General features: G+C 45.5%; 1 protein-coding gene across 1 annotated transcript in view; it reads right to left on the bottom strand.

Annotated features, from left to right (window-relative positions):
* The window catches only part of LOC137369779 (piezo-type mechanosensitive ion channel component 2-like), a 1,207,705-nt gene that overhangs the window by 966,489 nt on the left and 215,456 nt on the right, over positions 1-25,760 (bottom strand). The gene's annotated exons all lie outside the window — the stretch shown is intronic.

Below are 25,760 nucleotides of genomic sequence, written 5' to 3'. Positions count from 1 at the left end.
CTTCCCCGGGATCAAGGACCTCGGCAGCAGAAGTCCCACCTGCTGAGAGCTGCTGGCAAGTTAGAATCTGGCAACTCTTTTATAATAAATAAAAGCAAAATACTGCAGATGCTGGAAATCTGGAATAAAAACAAAGTGCATCTGTGGACAGAGAAGCAGAGTTAACATTTCAGGTCTGTGACCTTTCATCAGAACTGGCAAAGGTTAGAAATGTAATAATAGGTTTTAAGCAAGTAAAGCGGGGGTGGGGAAAAGAGAACAAAAGGGACGGTGTGTGATAGGATAGAGGGCCGGACAGATTAACTGACAAGGAGGTCATGGGGCAAAGGCAAAGAGAGTGTGCTAATGGTGTGGTGAAAGACAAAGCATTAGTGCAGAGAAAGTGTTAATGACAGAATAATGAACAGCCCTAGCCAAAAGCACAAACATGAAATACCCAGTTTAAGGCAGGCACATGGTTAAAAAAAAATGAGAAAATAAAATAATAATTAAAAAGGGCCAGTCATGCTCTGAAACTGTTGAACTCAATGTTCAGTCCGGAAGGCTGTAGTGTGCCTAATTAGAAAATAAGGTGCCGTTCCTCAAGCTAGCATTGATGTTCACTGGAACACTGCAGCAGGCCCAGGACAGAGATGTGGACATGAGAGCAAGGGGCTGTGTTGAAATGGCAAGCGACTGGAAGCTCGGGGTCATGTCTTCGGATTGAGTAGAGCTGTTCGGCAAAGTGGTTACCCAATCTGCATTTGGTCTCCCCAATGTGCAGGAGACCACATTATGAGCAGCGAATACAGTATACTACATTTAAAGAAGTACAAGTAAATCGCTGCTTTACCTGAAAGGAGTGTTTGGGGCTTTGGATGGTGAGGAGAGAGGTAAAAGGGCAGGCATTACACCACTTGCAATTGCATGGGCAGGTGCTGTGGGAAGGGGGACGAGGTGTAAGGGGTAATGGAGGAGTGGACCAAGGTGTCGCGGAGGAAATGATCCCTTGGGAATGCTGACGGGGGAGAGGAGGGGAAGATGCGTTTGGTGGTGGCATCATGTTGGAGGTGGCGGAGGATGATCCTTTGGATGTGCAGGCTGGTGGGGTGGAAAGTGAGGACAACGGGAACCCTGTCGCAGTTCTGGGAGGGAGGGGAAGGTGTGAATGCAGAAGTGCGGGAAATGTGTCGGGCACGATTGTGGGCACTGTCAACCACAGTGGGAGGGAATCTTGGTTGAGAAGCGCTGTTGTGGAAAGTTGCATCTTCAGAACAGATGCGTCAGAGAAGGAGAAGTTGGGAGAATGGAATGGAGTCCTTCCAAGAAGCAGGGTGTGAGGAAGTGTATGCTGTGGGATTTGGTGGGCTTATAATGAATATTAGTGGACAGTCTATCCCCAGAGATTGAGACTGAGAAGTCAAGAAAAGGAAGGGAAGTGCTGGAGATGGACCATATAAAGGTGAGAGAAAGGTGGAAATTAGAAGCAAAATTGATGAAGTTTTCCAGTTGGGCGCGAGAGCGGGAAACGGTACTGATCCAGTCATCAATGTACTGGGAAAAGAGTTGGGAGAGGGGGCCTGAGTAGGACCGGAAGAAGAAATGTTTGACATACCCCACAAAAAGACAGGCATAACAAGAACCCATGCGGGTACCTATAGCAACACCTTTTATTTGAAGGAGGTGAGCGGAGTTGAAGGAGAATTTGTTCAATGTGAGAACAAGCTCAGCCAGGCGGAAGAAGTTGGTAATGGATGGGGGCTGGTTGGGCCTCTGTTCAAGGAAGAAGCGGCGAGCCCTCAGACCGTCCTGGACGGGGATAGAGGTGTCGAGGGATTGGTCGTCCATAGTGAAGAAGCGGCAGTTAGGGCCAGGAAACTGGAAATTTTCAAAATGACATACGGCGTCAGAAGAGTCACGGCTGTAGGCGGGAAGAGACTGGACCGGGGCGAAACGATTGAGTCAAGATCGGAAGAAATAAGTTCAGTGGGGCAGGGACAGGCTGAAACCAGGACAGTCCTGTTTGTAGATTTTGGGAAGAAGGTAGAAGCGGGCTGTCCAGGGTTGCGAGACTATGAGGTTGAGGCAGCTCTTTAACTGAGCAGTGCCACCGCCTACCCAGGCCACAGGTAAGTCAGGGCAGGAGGGGTTTCTTGGGTGGGAGTTGCGGGGAAGTGGGGTGTAGGGGGGTGGCTGTCAGCAGGCTCCCCCTTTCCTGATGCTGGGTCCCTCGTTCAGGCACTGTGCCTTTTAACAGGGATCCCACAGCCCCCAGGTTTGCTTGGCTTGCTCCCTATGCGGCGACAGGCCCTCCCGCCTCTGGGCTAATTCTGGCAACGGCGGGATGAGGCCTTTAACTGGGCATTAATTGCTGACTTAAGGGCCTCAGTTGGTGGCGGGATGGGAAAGCCATTCATAGGCTTTCCTGCCCAGACTTAATTTGAGTGGAGGTGGGAAGGTGTCAGGGGCAGACCAATTATCTGCTCTCCCCACCTCCAAACCCGATGCGGGGCAGAGCATAAAATTCCCCCTATGGTTTCCACCTGTTTCCAGTTATTTCTCCAAATGATGGGCAGAGTAAACTACCTGAAATGTCAAGCCCTGCCAGTTCCTTTTAGAACTCCATTTTCAAAAAAACAACTGCTCTTTTCAGAGCAAATTCACATGGTGTAAAATCGTCTTACTCTACGTCACCACTCTTACCATGATAACCTTCAAATATTGTGGATGCTGTAAGTCTGAAATAAAAACCAGAAAATGCTGGAAATACTCAGCAGGTCAGGAGAGAGAAACAGAGTTAATGGGCTGAATTTTCTGGGTTCGATAGCGCTCTCAACGTTGGCCTCAATTTCGGGCAGGGAGCCTGGAATTGGCCATGGCGGGTTGTCGGTTGCGATCTTCCCGGAGGTGACAATTCAGAAGCCACCTCCAGGTGCCCCTTCCAGTTAAGGAGGGTGGGTGGACTTTGGAAGTGGGAGGCTCAATAGGAGGGCTACAGCTGTCTGACCGGCAGCCCTGCAGGGAAAGGTGGATGCTGCTGAGGCAGGCAGGAGACCGCGAGAGCGCCTCAAATTGGAGCCTCTGCAGCAAAAGGAAAATTAAAAACAACACTTGGCCACAGCTTTCAGGCCGTCATTGTGGTGGAGGAATCCCTCCACTAGGTGACTTGCAGCTGTGGCTGTGGCCGTGCATCCCAGAGGTCAGTGCTGGGGTGAGTGAGAGGAGGCAGTGATGGCCCTCAGCATGCCGCTGGGAGGCCCCTTCCATTTAAATGACTTTCTCAGTGTGGGGCTCGTCCGCCATTGGGAAGATCCCAGTGGCACTATCATCTTTTCCCCAATTGGCCCATTAATGCTGCAGCGTTGACCCTGCCTCCAGCAAGATCACTTGAAGGCAGGCTGACCCAACTCACTATTTTACAACTTTACTCCCGGTCTCACCTCCTAACGCACCTCCCCAGGACTGGGAAATTTCAGCTCAATGTTTTAGGTCGATCACCTTTTGTCAGAACTGATAATAAGTCATCGACCTAAAATGTTCACTTTCTTTCTCTCTCCACCCATGCTGCCTGACCTGCTGAGTATTTCCAGCATTTTCTGTTTTTGTTTAATATTCGGATCTTAATTGGAAAGCCAAAAAATGTAGCCTTGAAGCAGTAATGTGTAAACATCTGATCTGTAAGATAAGACATACATGGAGCTATCCTACAGTATGCTAATTAGATCATAAATATCGTATTTGTTCAATTTTGGACACGGAGCTCTTATTACTACAAATTCATCCAATAATGACAGTTCTCTCGGGCTCAACTTTTGCTTCATTAAAGCTGATTTGGTTTTGTACCAAAACATGAATTTGAACTTACACAAGACTGCACAGGTGGCCTGGCACTTTAAAAGAATGCTCCACACTGATAATCAAGCTCAAATAAACAGAAATTTTAATAGTTTTTTTTAAATTTTTTTTATTCGTTCATGGGAATAAACAAGACAAGGCCAGCATTTATTGCCCATCCCTAATTGCCCTTGAGAAGGTGGTAGTGAGCTGCCTTCTTGAACTTTTGCAGCCTATGTTCGGTAGGTACACCCACAGTGCTGTTAGGGAGTTCAGGATTTTGACCCAGTGACAGTGAAGGATGGTGATATAGTTCCAAGTCAGGATAGTGTGTGGCTTGGAGGGGAACTTGCAAGTGGTGATCCCATTGCAGCTGCTGCCCCTGTCCTTCAAGGTGGTAGAGGTCACGGGTTTGAAAGGTGCTGTTGAAGGAGTCTTGGTGCGTTGCTGCAGTGCATCTTGTAGATGGTACACACTGCTGCCACTGTGCGTCGGTGGTGAAGGGAGTGAATGTTTGTGGATAGGATGCCAATCCAATGGGCTGCTTTGTCCTGGATGGTGTCGAGCTTCTTGAGTGTTGTTGGAGCTGCACCCATCCAGGCAAGTGGAGAATATTCCATCACACTCCTGACTTGTGCCTTGTAGATGGCGGACAGGCTTTGGGGAGTCAGGAGGTGAGTTACTTAGCACAGGATTCCTAGCCTCTGACCTGCTCTTGTAGCCACGGTATTTATATGGCTACTCCAGTTCAGTGACTGGTCAATGGTAACCCCCAGGATGTTGATAGTTGGGGATTCAGTGATTGTAATGCCATTAAATGTCAAGGGGAGATGGTTAGATTCTCTCTTGTTGGAGATTCTCATTGCCTGGCACTTGCGTGGCACAAATGTTATTTGCTACTCATCAGCCCAAGCCTGGATATTGGACAGGTCTTGCTGCATTTCGACACGGACTGCTTCAGTATCTGTGGAGTCACGAATGGTGGTGAACATTGTGCAATCATCAGCGAACATCCCCACATCTGACCTTATGATTGAAGGAAGGTCATTGATGAAGCAGCTGAAGATGATTGGGCCTAGGACACTACCCTGAGGAACTCCTACAGAGATGTCCTGGAGCTGAGATGATTGACCTTCAACAACCACCACCATCTTCCTTTGCGCTAGTTACGAAACCAACCAGCAGAGAGTTTTCCCCTGATTCCCATTGAATCCAGTTTTGCTAGAGCTCCTTGATGCCAAGGGCAGTCACTCTCACCTCACCTCTGACGTGCAGCTCTTTTGTCCATGTTTGGACCAAGGTTGTAATGAGGTCAGGTGCTGAGTGGCCCGGGGTCACTGAGCGGGTTATTGCTAAGCAAGTGCCGCTTGATAGCGCTGTCGACAACATCACTTACTGATGATTGAGAGTAGAATGAAGGGGCGGTAATTGGCCGGGTTGGACTTGACCTGCTTTTTGTGTACTGGACATACTTGGGAAATTGTCCACATTGCCGGGTAGATGCCAGTGTTGTAGCTGTACTGGAATAGCTTGGCTAGGGGTGCGGCTAGTTCTGGAGAACATGCCTTCAGTATTATTGCCGGAATGTTGTCAGGGCCCATAGCCTTTGCTGTATCCAGTGCCTTCATTAGTTTCTTGATATCACGCAGAGTGAACCTAACTGGCTGAAGACCGGCATATATAGTGCTGGGGACATCAGGTTGAGGCCGAGATGGATCATCCATTCGGCACTTCTGGCTGAAGATTGTTGCAAATGCTTCCCCTTATCTTTTGCACTGATGTGCTCGGCTCCCCCATCATTTGTGGATGGAGATATTCATAGAGCTGCATCCTGCTGCCAGTTGTTTAATTGTTCATCACAGGATTGCAGGGCTTGGATCTGATCTGTTAGTTGTGGGATCGCTTAGCTCTAAAGCATGCTGCTTCTGCTGTTTGGCATGCAAGTAGTCCTGGGTTGTGGCCTCACCAGATTGATACTTCATTTTGAGGTATGCCTGGTGCTGCTCCTGGCATGCCCTCCTGCACTCTTTGTTGATCCCCCAGCTTGATGGTAATGGTAGAGTGGGGGATATACCGAGCCATGAGGTTACACATCGTGGTTGAATATAAAGCTGCTGCTGATGGCCCACAGCGCCTCATGGATGCCCTGTTTTGTGTTGCTAGATCTGTTTTAAATCTATCCCATTTAGCACGCTGGTAGTGTCATACAACATGATGGAGGGTAACCTCAATGTGAAGATGGACTTTGTCTCCACAAGGACTGTGCGGTGGTCACTCCTACCAATACTGTCATTGACCGATGCATCTGCGGCAGGCAGATTGGAGAGGACAAGGTCAAGTATGTTTTTCCCTCTTGTTGGTTCCCTCACCACCTGCCACAGACCCAGTCTAGCAGCTGGGTCCTTTAGGACTCGGCCAGCTCGGTCAGCAGTGGTGCTACCGAGCCACTCTTGATCTTGGGCATTGCAGTCCCCCACCCAGAGTACATCCTGCGCCTTTGCCACCCTCAGTGCTTCCTCCAAGTGGTGTTTAACATGGAGGAGTGCTGATTGATCAGCTGAGGGTGGGCAGGAGGTGTTAATCAGCAGGAGGTTTCCTTGTCCATGTTTGACCTGATGCCATGAGTCTTCATGGGGTCCGGAGTCGATGTTGAGGACTCCCAGGGCAACTCCCTCCCGACTGTATACCACTGCGCTGCCACCTCTGCTGGGTCTGTTCTGCCGGTGGGACTGGACATACCCGGGGATGGTGATGGTGGTGTCTGGGACATTGTCTGTAAGGTATGATTCCATGAGTATAACTATGTCAGGCTGTTGCTTGACTAGTCTGTGGAACAGCTCTCCCAACTTTGGCACAAGCCCCCAGTTGTTAATAAGGAGGGCTTTGCAGGGTCGACTGGGCTGGGTTTGCCGTTGTTTCCGGTGCCAGGGTCGATGCCGAGTGTTCCGTCTGGTTTAATTCCTTATTGACTTTGTAGCGGTTTGATACAACTGAGTGGCTTGCTAGGCCGTTTCAGAGGGCATTTAAGAGTTGTGGGTCTGGAGTCACATGTAGGCCAGACCAGGTAAGGACAGCAGATTTCCTTCCCTAAAGGACATTAGTGAACCAGATGGGTTTTTAACGACAATTGACAATGGTTTCATCACCATCATTAGACTAGCTTTTAAATTCCAGATTTATTAATTGAATTCAATTGAATTGAATTAATTGAATTCAAATTCCACCTTCTGCCGTGGTGGGATTCGAACCCATGTTCCCAGAGCAGTACCCTGGGGATCTGGCTTACTGGGTTTCCATGTTCCCCAGGTATCATTTTCTGTACGCCACTAAAATATTATTTTGTAGGATACGTCACTTGTATGTCCACTTCTCTTGATGTATCAAAACCCAAGTGCACTATTGAATGATGTACCTGCACTTTGCAAATCACATTTATGCCTTTAATAATATTGTCATGCAGGCCCCCACCTGCCAAGCATGAGGTCCATTGGTTTTGTCAGATGAACATTGATTTTTAACTGTTGCTGGAGCGAGGAAATAACTTGTTGAATAGATCAGCCTTGGCTGGAAAAAACATTTTCATATTAACAGACGGTGCTTGTGTAGACAAAGGACCATTCCCTGACCCATTGAACCCACAATGGATGTTGATCACCGGACAGTGAGGGAGTGGGGAAGCACAGTCCAGGGCCTACTGGGGTCATGCAGTCCACGGGGGCCAGGACTGGTTAGACCAGCTGGTCACATGACTAATTGGCTGTTCCAGGGTATTTTTTGAATTAGCCACAGAGAGTTTGAGCAGAAAGACTGTTTGCTCCTGGACTGAGAAGATCTTTCCTGTCTGCACCCGTCTCTTTCTCACAAGCCTCTGAATCCACATGAACCCCAAGAGAGAAAAGTCTTCTTCAGCAAACAAGGTTTAAGAAGAATACTGGGCCCCAACGAAAAGCAAGAACTACCTAAAATCAATAACTTTACAGTCAGCTCAAAGAACCGTAACAAAAACTCTTCAGATATTGCCTCAACCTTTTTCATGTTATTTTTCTTCTGCTCTTTTCTGTCTCTATTTGCATGTGTGCATTGCCTATGCATGCTAACGTGCACGCATCGTGTATCCGTAGGCGTCAACCGAATTAGAGTTTAAGTTTAATAAATTTCAACTTTTCTTCTTTCAACCTAAGAAAACCTGTTTGTGCTGGTTTCTTTGCCTTATAATTGGAAAGTAGTGAACAAAGATTCACCAAGGGGGAGCTAAAACACGGTGTTTTTAAAATTAAACCCTGTTATGGTAAGATTAGGTGAAGGCTGAGAGGGACCCCTTGACACCTTTCTCACCTGGTCGTAACAGAAAATAACAGATTATTTAAGAGCTGAGGTTTTTGGGTTGAGACTGCCCGTTGTACCTGTTTTCCTAATATCATGTTACATCAGATAAAGTTGCACAATTATTATCTTTTGACAATTTAAACACTTATTTTTGCTTCTGTTTGATTCCAGGCAGGGAATGTTAAAGGTTATTCTTTACATGTGAAGCATCACAATTCAGTCTGATCCTGTCCTCACCCAATGGGCTGAATTTAGTGAGCCTGCCGCCGGGCAGGGCAAAAATGGGCATCGTTTCCGTCTGTCACATGGCCAGGACCCTGCTGAGCCCTAGGCTAATGACGAGCCTCTGGTTTCGAGAGCACAGGGCATGCTAGAGTTGCAGAGAGAGGTAAGGCAACATCTGGCAGAGATGCCAGAAGCCATATGCAGCCATGAGCGGACGATAGAGGAATCTATCCATGCCATGTTTGCTGCCATGTCTCAGGCATGTGAGCGCGTGGCTTCCTCCATTGCGAGGTTGGCAACACTCATGGAGAGCCAGATTCCGTAGATGCGTGTAGACCTGCACATTGTTGTTTCAGCCATGAGCTCGATGCAGCAGTGGCAAGGCGGGAGAAGATCTGGGTGCCTGCAGTCTTCTCCCGTTCCTGGTCCTCTGGTGAGCAGGGAGGTTCAAGTGAGCCTTGAAAGGGAGGAGGAGAGGCTGACCTCCACAGCTGGGTGTTCCCTCAGGGCATTCTGAGTATGGTCAGCGGCTCCTCAACCCCTCTGCCAGTGAGCCAAGTTCCAGCAGTTGCGACACCTGAGGAGAGCCCTGCACCAGTGCAGGGCACCCTCAGGCAGCCAGGGCCCACAGGCCTCAGGAAGCCAGAGGATGGCCACCGAAGTTATCACAGGTCAAGGGGCAGCCTGATCAACAGCCTGCCTCCAGCCCAGCTGCTGTCGCTGGGATCGCACCTCATAGGAGCACTTGCAAACGTATTAAGAAAACCGCCTAGCCACACTTGGAGATTCACAGGTGTCAGACATCTTCCATGTATTGATTAATTAAAAGTTATTTTGTTCAAATTATTATTGATCATTGTCTGAAAGCCTTTAATCCATTATGCCTTAATTGTGAGCTGCTAATGCCAATGTAATCTCAGCCCTCATTAACATATGGTCTCCCATGGGCACCAGCATGGTTTGAAACTGGGCACAAGTCAGGGAACACAAATGGAAAGGAGGCCACAGACTACATGCATTGAGGTGAGTCCTTATTGGTTTCACTGTGAGTGGACATCTGGGTGGCTGGAAGTGGGTGTTTGTGAGGTTGCCTGTTGCCTCCTTGGATTGTCGCTCAATCTGCCTGGCCTCCGGTGCAAGGGCTTCACCATCCAATTTGCTTGCTCCTCTCTCTCCTCTGCATCCTCCTCGTTGGTGGAGCAGTGTTGCTTATGTACCTCATTGTCATGCAAGGCCTCCTCCCTCTGCAGTGCTAGATTGTGCAGAGCACAGCAGACCACCAAGATGCACGAGACCCACGCTGGGGCATACTGCAGGGCTCCACTGAAACGACTGAGGCAGCAGAATCTCATCTTCAGTAGCCCAAAGGCCTGCTTGATGGTCGCTCGGGTGGAGCTGAGGCAGTTGTTGTACCTCTCCTCCAGTGCATTGCGAGGGTTCTTCACAGGCGCCAGAAGCCAAGTCTTCAATGGGTAGCCCTTGTCCCCAAGAATCCATCCCTGAAGGCAAGAGGGGTGCCTGAAAAGCTGTGGTACCTGGGACTGACGAAGTATGTATGCACCATGGCTGCTTCCTAGGAAGTGGGCACACACCTGCAGGAAACATTTTTAGTGGTTGCAGACGAGTTGAACGTTGATGCAATAGAAGCCCTTCCTGTTGATGAATGCAGCTGGCTGGTCAGTGGGAGCCTTTATGTCTACATGCATGCAATCCATCACACTTTGCACCCAGGGAAATCCAGCGATGGCTCCGAAACCAATGGCCCTCTCAACCTGACTGTCAGGGTCGGTCCAGGAGCGCACATAGTCACCGGCCCTCTTGAACAGAGTATTGATCACTTCCTTGATACAGCAGTGCGCTGTTGCCTGGGAGACCCCACAAATGTCCCTGGTGGATCCCTGGAAAGATCCATATGCATATCCATATGAAAGTTAAATGCCACTGTGATCTTCAGGGCCACTGGTATAGGGTGACCCCCAAATCCCATAGGTTGCAACTCATCCTGCAGCAGGGCACGTAAGTGAGTGACGGCCTCGTTGGAGAGGCATAGTCTTCGTTGACAATGGCGTTTGGACATTTGGAGGTAGCTGATTCGAGTCCGGTACACTCTCTGGTATGGGTAGGCCTTCTTGGCATGGTCAGCTGCTGTTGCTCTCATCATGGAGCTTCACAGGCAGGCACAGCTGCCTTCTGGCCCTTCCTCCCTCGGAGGCGCCACATCACACCATGGGGGTCGAAAAAGACAGGGAGAATGAGACCCATGCCAGCTGACCAGTGAGCCTAAAGATCGTTGTCGATTCAGAGACAACCCTGTCTTAGGAACTGAGCTTTTGACAAAATAAAACAAAATACAACACTGAACCACATAAGGAGATATTGGGTCAGATGACTAAAGTCTTGGCCAAAGAGGTAGGTTTCAAGGACTGTCTTAAAGGAGGAAAGCAAGGTAGACAGTTGGAGAGGTGTTGAGACAGAATTCCAGAGCTTAATTCATAGGCAACTGAAGGTGCCGCCACCAGTGGTGGAGTGATTAACATCAGGGATGTTCAAGAGGCCAGAATTAGATGAATGCAAATATCTTGGAGAGTTATGTGGCTGGAGGAGATTACAGAGATAGGGAGGGGTGAGGCCATGGAGGGATTTGGAAACAAGGATGAGAATTTTAAAATCAAGCTATTCCTTGACTGGGAGCCAATATGGCGAGCACAGGGGTGATAGGTAAACAGGACTTGGTGTGAGTTAAGACATGGGCAGCAGAGTTTTGAATGACCTCAAGTTTATGGAGGGTAGAATGTGGGAGACCAGCCAGGAGTGCATTGGAATAGTCAAGTCTAGAGGTAACAAAGGTATGAATGAGGGCTTCAGCAGCAGATAAGCTGAGACAGGATGGAAATAGTTGATGTTAGTAATGGTGCGAATATGTGGTCGAAAGCTCATCTCAGGGTCAAATGTGACACCAAGGTTGTGAACAGACTGGTTTAGTCTCAGACTGTTGTCAGGAAAAGGGATGGACTCTGTAGCTAGGGAACAGAGTTTGGAGGGGAAACCTAAAACAATGGCTTTGGTCTTCCCAATATTTAATTGGAAGAAATTTCTGCTCATCCAGTGCTGGATGCCAAATAAGCAGTCTGATAATTTAACAACAGCTGAGGAGTCGAGAGAGTGGTGATGGGTAGAACTGGGTGTCGTAAGCATATGTATGAAAATAACGCTGTGCTTTTGGATGATGTTGGCAAGGGACAGCATGTTGATGAGAAATAGAAGGGGGCTTAGGATAGAGCCTTGGGGGACACCAGAGGTAACAGTGCGGGAGCAGGAAGAGAAGCCATTGCAATTGATACTCTGGCTATGATTAGATAGATAAAAATGGAACCGGGCGAGTATAGTTCCAACCAGCTGGACGACAGTGGAAAGGTGCTGGAGGAGAATGGTGTGTTCACCCGTATCAAAGGCTGTAGACAGGTCGAGAAGGATCAGCAGGAATAGCTTACCTTTGTCACAGTCACAAATGGATGCCATTTCTGACTTTGGTTAGAGCCGCTTCAGTACTGTGGCAGGGGCAGAAATCTGATTGGAGGAATTCACACATGGAGTTCCAGGAAAGATGGGCATGGATTTGGGAGGCGACAACACTTTCAAGGACTTTGGAGAGGAAAGGGAGGTTGGAGATGGGGTGGTAGTTTGCAAGCACAGTAGTGTCAAGGATTGGGTTTTTTGAGGAGAGGGGTGATGACAGAAGATTCAAACGAGAGGGAGACAACACCTGAAGAGAGAACCATGAACAATATCAGCTAACATTAGGATCAGGAAAGGGTGTTGGGTGGTCAGCAGTTTCATGGAATAGGTTTTAGGAAACAGGAGTTTGGTCTCATGGACAAGATGAGCTTAGAAAGGGCATGAGGGGAGATAGGAGAGATACGGGAGAAGATGCAAGTTCAGGGCTAGGACAGGGGAGAGATTTATTAAAAAATTTCAACCAATAGGTTAATGAAAGGGAAGGAAGCAGCAAAGGCAGCTGATTGGATGGTCTCAATCTCAGTGACAAAGAATGCTTTATGTGGTCCAGCCCATACTGAATTGCTTGGACTTAAGGGAGTGGAGATGAGGGCCATTCCAGGGGAACAGCCAGGATGAGAGAGAGTAGTTGTTTTATTGGGGACTAAGGCATCAAAGGTGGAATTGAGGGTTTGGTTGAGCAAATCCGCAGCAATAGAAATGTTGTGGTGAACTGAGGGCCAAAGGCTAGACAGTTGAGATTTTGAAAGAGCAGTTGTAAGTTAATTGGGAGATCATTTTTTTCCAGGGGCAAGCACAGAAGGAGGTAGGGTTGGGATATGGAAGGGAGATGTGGATGGAGTGATACAAGGAAATGATCAAAGGCTAGAAGAGGAAATGAGGAGAATACAATTAAAAATTGAGGGAGTCTCTCAAACATAAAGTGAGTAGAAACCAAAATGGGGTTACATTACTTCAGCAGAAAAGATCGACAAAATGAGAGTTCTCATTTTTGAAGTATTAAAGGCACCTTTAATATTTATTATCAATAGAAGTACAAATGAAGAACAGTAATTTTATTGTATAAAACATTAGTCTCGACACACTTGCTTCTCATATTTTTCCTGATAATTAAAGAAAAATAGTAGTGTTCAGAGAAGGAATTTCAAAGTAATTTACTTCTTTCTGCGAAGCTTTTAAATGTCCTCTACCTGATCGGACAACAAATTCATTTGAGTCCAGGACACAAGTCCCATAGAGACCTAAGATTTCATTTCGTACACAAGTACTTATAACCCCCTATCTGATGCGTGTGATAAACTGATGGGTTTGAAAATAAGAACATTAACATCCTTCTCATTTCTAAATGCTGATCCCAGATGGATAATGAATCCCTACTTCCTCTGCAGTTCTATTATCTTTTAAGTTCAAAAACAGACATGTCTGTGAATTGTTATTATTTAAAGTAAGGAAAGGAAATAGAAACAATTCCCACCAACATTTAATCTTACCCATTGAGTCCCAAAGTAAAATTAGTTAAAATTAATTAGACGTGAACTTCCGCCCTCCCTCCCCCACTACTGCCCCTCCTCCCTTCTCACCCCCACCCCCCTCCATCCCACCCGACAGGAAAGCTATAGAGGCATAATTAAAGACTTCTATTTAAATGAGGTGGAAGTCCTAGGCAAGCTGATAGGCTTTTCCCACTATGTTTAATTGCAAGATTTTCAGGTTATAATAAATTTACTCTGAGCATGACATTTTTAGTTGAGGAAGAAGTCATGTGTTGTTCATGCATGCAATTAAATAATTAAGCAGCAATTCTCTTCACGTTTGCACTGCCCACAGTGTATTTTTTACACTTCACATAATGACCAGTGGTCACAAGAAATCAGTAAGATTCATTTTGGAAGGATTTCTAAACAGTTCCATGTCTCTTACAACATGTTTGTTTTTCAAATTGGCCATGCAGAAATAATTACAACTCACATATTTCTCTCACCACTTTCATGTAAAGAAATTGTTAGTTTACCTGTGGGAGTATCATTGCCAAAGAAACTGAAGATAAATTCAAATACCAGAGTTTCATGGACAAAAATTTAATTGAAGGGTATTATCTAGTTGAATGCTTGCATATTTTTGACATCTATTTTCTGTTTTCTTAAAAGCTAAATAAAGTTATTTGCCAAAGCACTTCCCAACTGAAAGGGTGCACAAAATATTTACAAGAGTGGTTCAAGGGATGAGGGACTTCAGTTACGAGGATAGACTGGAGAAGCTGGGTTGCTCTCCTTAGAGAAGGTTGAAAGGAGATTTGATAGAAGTATTCAGAATCATGAGTAGATAGAGAGAAACTGTTCCCATTGGCAGAAGGGTCAAGAACCAAAGAACATGGCCAGAATTTTGCAAAATGGTCAGGGGCGAGCCTGCTTCCGTCGGGTCTGGGGAGCCATGTTGGGATTTTATGCTCCCCAGGCCGTTAATTGGACTTGGGCGGGACTTCCACTTCTCTGAGGCAGGAAGTCCTGCCTAATGGAGTTGCTGGTCAATCAGTGGGCTGGCAGCTCTCATTCCCAGCAGCGCCACCAGGAAGGGTGGCCACTGCTGGGACTGCACACACCTACAGCCGCAAGAGGGACTATTGCCCCAGAACCAAGGTAAGTTTTTGGAGCCTCGCCGGGGACAATCGGCTGGGCCCCGGAGTTGGGGGGGGTACTTTATTTCAGTGGGGGTAGTAGGGGAGGGCCCTCCGTGGGGCACAGGGTGCCTGATCAGAAGGGCCCCCTGCAGCCTGCAAGGATGGCGGCATTCTGGGGGCCAAAGCCACTTGCCCACCGCTGGTAAAATACCAGCAGCGCCAGGCAGAGGCCCTTAAGTGGCAGCTAATTGGCCACTTAAGGGCCTTGATTGGCCTGGTCCAAGTGGGCTGTTTTTTGCTGCCGCCGCCCCTCATAAGATTGCAGCGGGGGCGGAAAGGCATCAGGAACAGCACCCCCTCACCTCCCACTCAATTTTATGCACCCCCGCCCTGCCACTAGTCTGCTCCTGCAGGGGAGGTAAAATTCTGCCCCATAAATTTAAAGTAATTGGCAAAACAACCAAAGACAACATGAAAAAAAAATTTTACGCAGCGAGTGGTTACAATCTGGAATACACTGCCAGAAAGGCTGGTCCAATTGTAGCTTTCAAAAGGGAATTGGATAAGCAGATGAAGAAAAAAAATGTCAGGGCTACGGAGAAAGGGCGGGAGAGTTGGACTAGCTAAATAGCTCTTGCAAAGAGCCCGCACAGACCTAATGGCCTCCCTCTGTGCTGTTACCTTTCTATGATTTTTTGATTTTAACCTAACCAATGCTGGTTTGATAATTTTAGACTTAACACAACACAAATATGGGAAAGACTATGTAATATCGGGATTTTTAAAATTGTTTTCAATTGACGTTTATTACAATACAGCATACAAAAGAAATACCCTGTATTCAAAACACCTGTCAAAAATTCATAAGCGAACGGTTAGAATCCAGGGTCTTTAATTGTTCGCCAAAGGCTTTGTCTTTGTTTATTAACAATACTGCAACACAATGACAACGGCTCATCTTTTGGATGTAATGGCAGCAATGGAGTTTGCGTAACAGCAAAAAGAACTAAGTGTTTTTTGTAATCTCACAGTGACCTATATTTTCTGTTTTTGAGGATTGGAGGATCATAACCAACATGGTGAAAGCTCTGCCCACAGTAAGGAGATGGCCTGATCCCAGCTGATTTTTTATCCTGGAGGTCACATTGATGGTAGCCTCCACAACCTTCACCAAGGGGTCTGGCTGGAGTGAATGTAGGGTCCTGTAACAACGCCCTTTAGCGGCCTACAGCAACATACCCCTTCTGAGGTACTGGTGAAAATTTTTAACATTTTTCAAAAATGTTTAAACTCCCATAAAGCTGTGCCATCAATTGCTCTGTGATTAATTGGCTGGACTTTCTGCCCAAAGAAATTTCAAACCTTCTCCCTTTGCCATGATAACAATGTTGGATGCCACAGACTAATGTGCAGCCTTGGCATCGAATGCTGCTACCATGCAAATGAGGGGAAATATGGCATATTGTATGCTGCTAGACCTTGACTGGGAAATTGGGACCATGTAAAAATTGGTAGGGCACAGTATAGCACATTTCTGATACCTTTCATGCCCCTACCAAACTCAGTTCTGCCACAGAGAATATATGTAGTTTTTTTTTAGCAAAGTGAGAGTTACAGAATGTATTTTATTATAAGCAGATGATCCTGTGATATTGCTCATGCTGAGTCGAAGGAAACATTGTTCTATAACAACAGGAATGTGATATCAATTTCTCCAGGAGACTTCTCGCTGTTTTATGAGGAGAGATTGAGGAAATTGGGCCTGTATTCGCTAGAGTTTCGAAGAATTAGAGGTGATCTCATTGAAACTTATAAATTCTTAGCGGGCATGACAGGGTGGATGGAGATAGGATGTTTCCCCTGGTTGGTGAGCCGAGAACCAGAGGACATAATCTCAGAATAAGGGGTAGAGTCATAGAGTCGTACAGCATAGAAACAGGCCCTTCGGCCCACCGCGTCCATGCCGACCATAATGCCTATCTATACTAATCCCACCTGCCTGCATTAATTCCATATCCCTCTATGCCTTGCTCATTCAAGTACCTGTCCAGATGCCTCTTAAATGTTGCTACTGTTCCTGCCTCCACCACCTCCTCTGGCAGCTCATTCCAGATACCCACTATTCTTTGTGTGAAAAATTTACCCCTTTGATTCGCTTTAAACCTCCTCCCTCTCACCTTAAATCTATGCCCTCTAGTTTAAGTCACCCCGACCATCTCTGGCTATCTATGCCTCTCATAATTTTATATACCTCTGTCATGTCCCCTCACAGCCTCCTTCGCTCCAGGGAAAACAGACCCAGCCTATCCAATCTCTCTTTATAACTCAAGCCCTCCAAACCAGGCAACATCCTTGTGAATCTATTCTGCACCCTCTCTAGGTTAATCACATCTTTCCTGTAGTGCAGCAACCAGAACTGCACACAATACTCCAAATGTGGCCTAACCAACGTTATGTACAGCTGTAACTTGGCGTCCCAACTCTTGTACTCAATGCCTTGGCCGATGAAGGCAAGAATACCATACACCTTCTTCACCACCCTGTCAACCTGTGTTGCCACTTTCAGGGAACTATATACTTGCACCCCAAGGTCTCTCTGCTCAACAACACTCCCCAGGGCCCTGCCATTCACTGTATATGTCCTGCCCTGGTTTAACTTCCCAAAATGCATCACTTCACACTTGTCTGCGTTAAATTCCATTTGCCAATCCCTTGCCCACTTTCCCAGTTGATCTATATCCTGTTGTAACCTTAGACAACCTTCTTCATTGATCACGATACCACCAATTTTGGTGTCATCTGCAAACTTACTAATCATGCCCCCTACATTCACATCCAAGTCATTAATCTATATGACAAACAACAGAGGGCCCAGCACCGATCCCTGCAGCACACCACTGGTCACCAGCTTCCAATCTGACAAACAACCCTCCACTACCACCCTCTTCCTCCTATCACCAAGCCAATTTTGTATCCAATTTGCGAGCTCACCCTGGATCCCATGTGTTCAAACCTTCTGGACCAGCCTACCATGCGGGACCTTGTCAAAGGCCTTGCTAAAGTCCATGTAGACAACGTCCATCGCCCTGCCCTCGTCAATCCTCTTGGTTACCTCCTCGAAAAACTCAATCAAATTCGTGAGACATGAATTCCCATGCACAAAGCCATGCTGACTATCCCTAATCAGACTATGCCTTTCCAGATGCATATAAATCCTGTCTCTCAGAATCCCTTCCAATAACTTTCCCACCACTGATGTAAGGCTCACCGGCCTGTAGTTCCCTGGCTTATCCCTGCTGCCCTTCTTAAATAAAGGCACAGCATTAGCTATCCTCCAGTCTTCCGGTACCTCACCCGTGGCTAATGATGATACAAAAATCTCTGCCAGGGCCCCAGCAATCTCCTCCCTTGCTTCCCTTAGCATCCTTGGATACACCTGGTCAGGACCTGGGGATTTATCCACCTTAATGCACTTCAAAACCTCCAACACCACCTCCTTTGTAATGTTGATATGCTCCAGGATATCGCTGTTCCCTCCCTTGAACTCACTAGCTTCCATGACCTTCTCCACGGTAAATACGGATGAGAAATATTAATTTAAGACCTCACCCATTTCCCGTGGCTCCACACATAGATTGCCACACAGATCCTTAAGGAGACCTACTCTCTCCCTAGCTACCATTTTACTCTTAATATACTTATAGAATCTTTTAAGATTCTCCTTTATCTTATCTGCCAGGGAAATCTCATGGCCCCTTTTCGCCCTCCTAATTTCCTTCTTAAGTGTAGTCCTACATCCCTTATATTCCTCAAGGGACTCACTTGATCCCAGCTGTTTATACCTGACCAGACCCTCAATATCCCTCGTCAACCAAGGTTCCCTAAACTTGCCAGCCTTGCCCTTCCATCTAACAGGAACATGCCGGCCCTGAACTCTTCCTATCTCACTTTTAAAAGCCTCCCACTTGCCAGACGTCCCTTTACCTGTAAACACCCTCTCCCATCCAACTTTTGAGAGTTCCTGTCTGATGCCATCGAAATTAGCCTTCCCCAATTTAGGACTTCAACCTGAGGACCAGTCCTATCCTTTTCCATAACTATCTTGAAGCTAATAGAGTTATGGTCACTTGTCCCAAAGTGCTCCCCCACTGACACATCAACCACCAGCCCATCCTCATTTCCTAAGAGGAGGTCGAGTGTAGCCCCTTCTCTAGTAGGACCATCTACATACTGCTTCCGAAAACTATCCAGGACACACTTAACAACTTCTTCCCCATCTGATCCCTTCGCACTAAGGCAGTCCCAGTCAATATTAGGGAAGTTAAAATCACCTACTATTACAACCCTATAATTCCTACACCTATCTGTGATTTCCCTACATATATGCTCCTCCACTTCCCTCTGACTATTGGGCGGCCTATAGTATATTCCCATCAAAGTGATCACCCCTTTCTTATTTCAAAGTTCTACCCATATGACCTCGCTGGACATGCCCCCCGGGATATCCTTGCTAAGTACTGCCGTGATGTCCTCCCCAATCAATAGTGCAATTTCTCCTCCTCTATTACCTCCACCTCTGTCACGCCAAAAGGATCGGTACCCCGGAACATCGAGCTGCCAGTCCTGCCCATCCCTCAGCCACGGTTCTGTAATAGCTATAACATCACAATCCCATGTACCGATCTATTCTCTGAGTTCATCTGCCTTACCTGTAAGGCTTCTTGCATTAAAGTAAATGCAGTTTAGCCTATCAGACCTTCCACGCTCCCTGTCCTGCCCCTGCCCGGCCTGCCTAATGGGTAGGCCATTTAACACTAAGATGAGGAGGAATTTCTTCCCTCAGTGTGGTGAATCTTTGGAATTCTCTACCCCAGAGGGCTATGGAAGCTCAATCATTGAGCATGTTCAAGACTGAAATAGATAGATATCTGGATACTAATGACATCAAGGCCTGGACAACGTATGCCAGCCAAGAGCGACGTCTCAATTCATTCCATCTTCGCTGCCTTCGGAGAATAATTGGCATCAGGTGGCAGGACTATATCTCCAACACAGAAGTCCTTGAAGCGGCCAACACCCCCAGCTTATACACACTACTGAGTCAGCGGCGCTTGAGATGGCTTGGCCATGTGAGCCGCATGGAAGATGGCAGGATCCCCAAAGACACATTGTACAGCGAGCTCGCCACTGGTATCAGACCCACCGGCCGTCCATGTCTCCGTTATAAAGACGTCTGCAAACGCGACATGAAATCGTGTGACATTGATCACAAGTCGTGGGAGTCAGTTGCCAGCATTCGCCAGAGCTGGCGGGCAGCCATAAAGACAGGGCTAAATTGTGGCGAGTCGAAGAGACTTAGTAGTTGGCAGGAAAAAAGACAGAGGCGCAAGGGGAGAGCCAACTGTGCAACAGCCCCAACAAACAAATTTCTCTGCAGCACCTGTGGAAGAGCCTGTCACTCCAGAATTGGCCTTTATAGCCACTCCAGGCGCTGCTTCACAAACCACTGACCACCTCCAGGCGCGTATCCATTGTCTCTCGAGATAAGGAGGCCCAAAAGAAAAGAAAGAAAAGAAAGAAAAAAGAAAAGAATGACATCAAGGGATATGGGGACAGCGCGGGCAAGTGCCGTTGCAGTAGATGATCAGCCATGATCTAATTGAATGATGGAGCTGAATGGCCTACTCCTGCTCCTATGTTCCCTCCCACCCTGACCTACCTTAAGCCTGGTTTCAGCGCCACTTCTCAGTATCTGGTCACTGCAACTACAGCAGCAGCCACCACCTTCACAGTGGCACTGCAGCTGCCGGCCTCTTGATTGGCCGGCAGCTCTGCAAGGCTGGGACTTCCGGCGACGGGTTCCTAAATCCTATGGAAGGCTGGCTACCGTCAAGTTAAGTGCCTGATTGGCACTAAATTCGGCAGGCCTTCAGTACAAAAGGCGACGTGAGGATCCTGGCGTCAGTTTCCCCTGAAGTCGAGACCCCCACCACCAGCATAGATTTCCACCCCATATTGTACTTTTATCTCAATTTTCCCTTTATCAAAGTTTGGGTAGTTCCCACTTTTCTTGTAGGTGTAAAACGGAAAATCAATTATTTATTGATCAGTACGCCTTAACCCAAAATTGTTGCAACCGCATCCACTCACGCTCGAGCGGCACACACACACGAGAGCGAGAGATGCAGAGGAAAAGGAGTAAGTGGTTGTAAGTGGGGGTAGGTTTCCGGGGTCACGGTAAACCTGTTGAATTCTCTCGGAAGTTCTCGTTGGTTGCAGACCTGAGGTGTTTGTAGATTTCTCTCTTGGTTGTAAGTTCAGTTGAAGACAGTGGATCACTTCTGATTCACTGCTGAATAAGTATCGATGTAGAATTCTACAGCAGGGCATGTCCTTTCTGCTTGCTGGATTTCTGCCAACCCCTTAGCTGGAAAAGCTGTTTGATGATGTTTCTTTCTGGATGTCTCTCTCTCTTCAAGGGCTTCCTTTTAAGGTAAAAGTTTGTTATATCTCGCCTCTGCTGGGAGACATGGATCTCCCTCCCCGTAGTGACCAACAATGGCCTAGGATGTGGCGACTTCAAACCACCTTCGTTTCAGAAACCCATTCAATTCAAAAGTGTATCTTGATGGGGTCAATGACACCTCTCAAACTAATTAGCCATCCTTTGTTCTAAACAGACAATGTGACCATGTTTGAATACATATGTGGCCATCTTTTGCAACATTGCCCATTGTTTAAACGATAAAGTCAATTTTTATAACTCATCAGTTTTAATCTGTAAATTTTCATCATCACACTTCTTGTAAGCCTGACAATAGTGTCAGAAGCTGTCTGCCAATCCTATTTCAATTATAATTAGAAGGAGGAAGATATCTTCATCCAACAACAGCTCATGGATACAGGCCCATGGCCAAAAGTGGAGTATGTCATAAAGAATAACAGAGAATGGAAGGACGTCAAGACTGCAATCTCATTTCAGAATTGATATGATTTGCAAGGCATTTCTCCTCAAATTGAATAGATTATGATTTGTAACTGACTTCCAGGTATCTATTGTTGGAACTAGACTTTATATATAAAAATGTCACCCCTTAGTGATTCCCTGATAAAACTGCATCATTGCAATAGTGTGTGAAGTACAGAAGTGTGAACTGATGTTTTTCTGCACTTTTATAAAGAAATGAACACCATTCCTGTACTTTTAATTGGCAACATCTCATCAACTTGAACACTTTTTTCATACTACTTTTTACTGCCAGTCTAAGTTCCAAAGGAAATCACTAACAGTTTTGTGAACATTACCATACACTGTAATGAGACAAGGAAACTCTTAACAGAAATAGAATTTGTAATTACTACATTTATAAATTGTATATATATATATATATATATGTATATGTTTAATTTCTTCTGTGAATAGTGGTTCATGTGTTTGCATAAATACCAGACCTACTTCAACAAAATTATTATCCTATCTGTTTTAAGTCATTAGTGCGGGAACACAATGAGCTGTGGGCACAGTGAAAGTTAAACCTGTCAATATCATCCATTTAATTTTTTTACGAAAATACAACAAAAACATTCTGAGCTTCAGTTGGGCCAAGGACAGAATTAGTGCTTTGGGCTAGACCACAAATCACAAGTTTCCAATTGCATTTGTAGTGCAAAAATTTAAAAGTTAGTGTTTTCTCTGATTCACCAGCCCTATATATATATTGCCATTACACCAAGGTGAGCATTTTGTTCACTTTGTGATAGCAATATCAGTGATCCTTTCAGTCAGAGTGCCCATGGTACTCTGGCAAAGATTGCTGTAAAGAAGTTAACTCTGATAGTTAGCTGGGCTTTCAGATGTGAATATGTTTCACATATTCATTAAGCAGGTACAACTTCATCTAAATTAACAGCCACCTTTATCTGGGCAACCTGATCTATACCAGAGACCTGTAGCTGACAAAAAATAAGAGCAATGCCAGACAGAGACATCAGGTAGGACTAATTTGTAAGACTAATCAGCCCTTAGCTGATTCGTCGATTGAAAATTATGTTTTTCTTCATTTAGTATTCTTTATGCAGAGCAGGAACTTAATCATCACATGCTTCATGGTACAAAATGCAGTGTCATTGTTTCCATGTTCTACAAAAGGCAGGCAGTGCACTTGAGTATCAGTTCAAGAATCCTGCATCCCAAGTCATGCTGTCATTTCTGATGCACCACTAGAAATCTCCAACAGACATGCCATGTGGTTATGTGCCTAAATGACTTGTCCAATTTATTTGAATTCCCAGGTGGGAGGACATGCCCAACTTTTATTTAGAACATTCGGAAATGATGACATTGAATGCCTGCATCCTAGAAAGTGTCTGAGAGGGTCACTTTGATGTCCTTATTCCCTCATTTTTGAAGATCAGACTGCTGCTGCAAACTGTCTCTCAGAACAGCAGCACACTCATGCCCTCCTACCAGTTCCCTCATATGCATGCACATGTTTCAGGCATTCTATAGAGCTGGTTCCTCCATTTTCTGGCCCAATTCCTATGCCTTTCTGTAATGTCAAAGGAACATTACTGCTGCAAATAAGAAGTGAATAGTCTCAAAGCCAATAACTACAAACTATCAACAGTGTTTATTAAACAAAACATTAGTAGGAAACATCTGCCTAAAGAGAAGTGCCTTGAAAATACAAAGTAATATTTTATGTAGGAACAGAATCACAATGGTTACAACACAGCAGGAAGCCATTCGGCTGGTTGTATCTGCGATGGCTCTCCAATTTACCTAATACCACTTCCAGGCCATTGAATTGAATTGAAAATCATTGAGGAAATCATTGATATCAAGAAGTATATGAATTAACTGAAAGTATGCACTTAAGGACAGGGAAGTAAAAATACTACAGAAACTGTATTTCTTTGTAGTTTTTTGAAAAATTATTTTGCAGTAAATCGTTACATCAGAGCCACCAAAAATCTTCAGCACAAATTGCCTGGTTTTCACACTGAATGGAAGCAGACACTGAGATAATGCAGCCCTCTAACTTGCTAATAAATAATTTCATTTATTGTAACACTTACTAATTCATTGTTTTTTAGACAATGACAGTCTTACTCAAATTGCCCAACAGTTACTTCATCTTACATTCTTGGATACAATAAATAAAACATAAGAGATCACTCAAAAGCTATTTCTTCAACAGAATTAAACAATGACTACAGCTGATTTGCTACACCAGTAAAATCACTCTGATGTCTCCATGTCTAACTCCAGAGATTGCACATGTCTTGGCCTTATGCATAGCCCTTATACTTGACTTCCATTTATGGCTTATTACAAGTATCATCATTGCAAGATTCATTACTTCATTTTTCTGTTATGACTTCTAGGTTACACATTTTTAAGCATTTTTTGTCACATAAAAAATAGAAAGTTTATAAGCATTGACAGGATTCAGATAAACCAAGTCAAGCAGACAACAATGTAGTGCAGAATTTACAAATTCTTAAATATATTTACACTGTATAGGTATCTGATTCCACAAAGGGATGATTGTGTTACTTTTAGCATAACTTTGCTTTATAGAGAAGCTTCCTCATGGAGGCCCTGAAAGAAGGCATGCAAGGGCATAAGAGATTAGCCAGAAAAGCAGCTGCCTCAAGAGGATGCAGAGAACACCCCATATGGAAGACCTTTCTTTGTCTTCCATTTACTCTGACCAGATATTTTCAGTGCAATCAAAATTTTATTTACAGGTCAATGAGTGTATATACACAGAGCTTCTTACTACCACTTCTCCCCTTGGTGCCTGTATGCATGACATGAATTTTTAAACTTTCACCTGTCGTACCATCTAAGTGGCAGCATGTACTGTGTGTCCAAATGAATTTATTGGGATTAAAGTGGCTTCTTCTTAGAGCAGCTAAATTCCAAGATGGATGCATCTGCTATCACCTGCACGTGACAGATATTCAGACATCTGAGAGGGCTAGCTAGAGGGCACGCATCACGTGAGAACATTCCTGCCATGCCACTGGCTCTGCATGGATAATGAGTAGCAGAAAGCAGACCTAATAATATGTCAGATCAGTGAAGCCCTGAGGAATAGTTGCCAAACTTGTTAAAGACGGAAGAGACAATCTTCTCCACTCAACTGTGCGAAGCATCAATGGCAGCTGTTTAAGAATCCATGCCAAAGCTAAGGGTTCTTAGGGTCTCTGTCATGGGCTTTCCAAAACAGTTTTGTCTGAAACTACCATATGCTCCAGTGTGGACTGCAATGCTGTAAAACCATCCATCAGGATACTACAGATGCAAATAGCGGACTCCTCCAATTGCCTGGCCATTTGCTGCACTTTCTTGAGAGACCATTTCTAGTGACTGCGTATGTTTAGTATTCTGGAAGTTTCCTTTTAGGAACATAGGAGTAGGCCATTCATCCCATAAGCCTATTCCACCATTCAATTAGGTCTGCACCTCAACCACATTTATCCATTTTGGTTCTTTCCTTACTACCCCTTCCTAACAAAACTTTATCAAACTCTGTATTGAAATTTTCAACGGGCCTAGCCTCAACAGATTTTTAGAGAGCGAAGAGCGGGAAACCTCCGAAAAGCATGGGGACACTTCCATAGGGGCAACAACAATTTATTAAAGAAAGGAAATGACCTACAGAATTTAGGAAGGATATGTATCCAAAATTTATGCTGTCAGGAAGGTTTGAGAATTTGGAAGGACCTAACCAAATTCAGAATTGGTCTCTGTAGAGCAGAAGATTTTAAAGATACAGACTAGCTTCCCAGCTGAAGAGCAAGCCTGAAGCTGAACAAGTAAACACTTTGCTGTACTAAATAGGTGCCATAGGTGATGATGTGATTGCAAGGCAGGACATCAATGAGGCTTCCGATAAGTTTGATGATGTATTACGAGCCTTCAATAAATATTTTAATTTAAGAACCATAAGACCTTGGAAAGAGTCGAGTTTAATAGAAGGGTTCAGAAACTGGGTGAATCAGTGAATGCTTTCATTAACGATTTGTACAAACTGGCTGAAAGCTGTGAGTAAGGAGACCTGAAGACAGAGTCAATAAGGGACTGCATTGTTATGGGCACTGCTGATGAGTCTTTCTCAGATCTTGTACAGTCAAAATAAGACCTCACCCTTGAGAAGGGAATCAAAGGTTATCGGGGCTAGATGGGAGTGTGGAATTCGAGACACAAACTGATCAGCCATGATCTTATTGAATGGCGGAGCAGGCCAGAGGG

The sequence above is a fragment of the Heterodontus francisci genome, chromosome 5, assembly GCF_036365525.1.
Source record: "Heterodontus francisci isolate sHetFra1 chromosome 5, sHetFra1.hap1, whole genome shotgun sequence".
In the NCBI taxonomy this organism is placed as follows: Eukaryota; Metazoa; Chordata; class Chondrichthyes; order Heterodontiformes; family Heterodontidae; genus Heterodontus; species Heterodontus francisci.
This window is presented reverse-complemented; position numbering and strand designations above follow the sequence as displayed.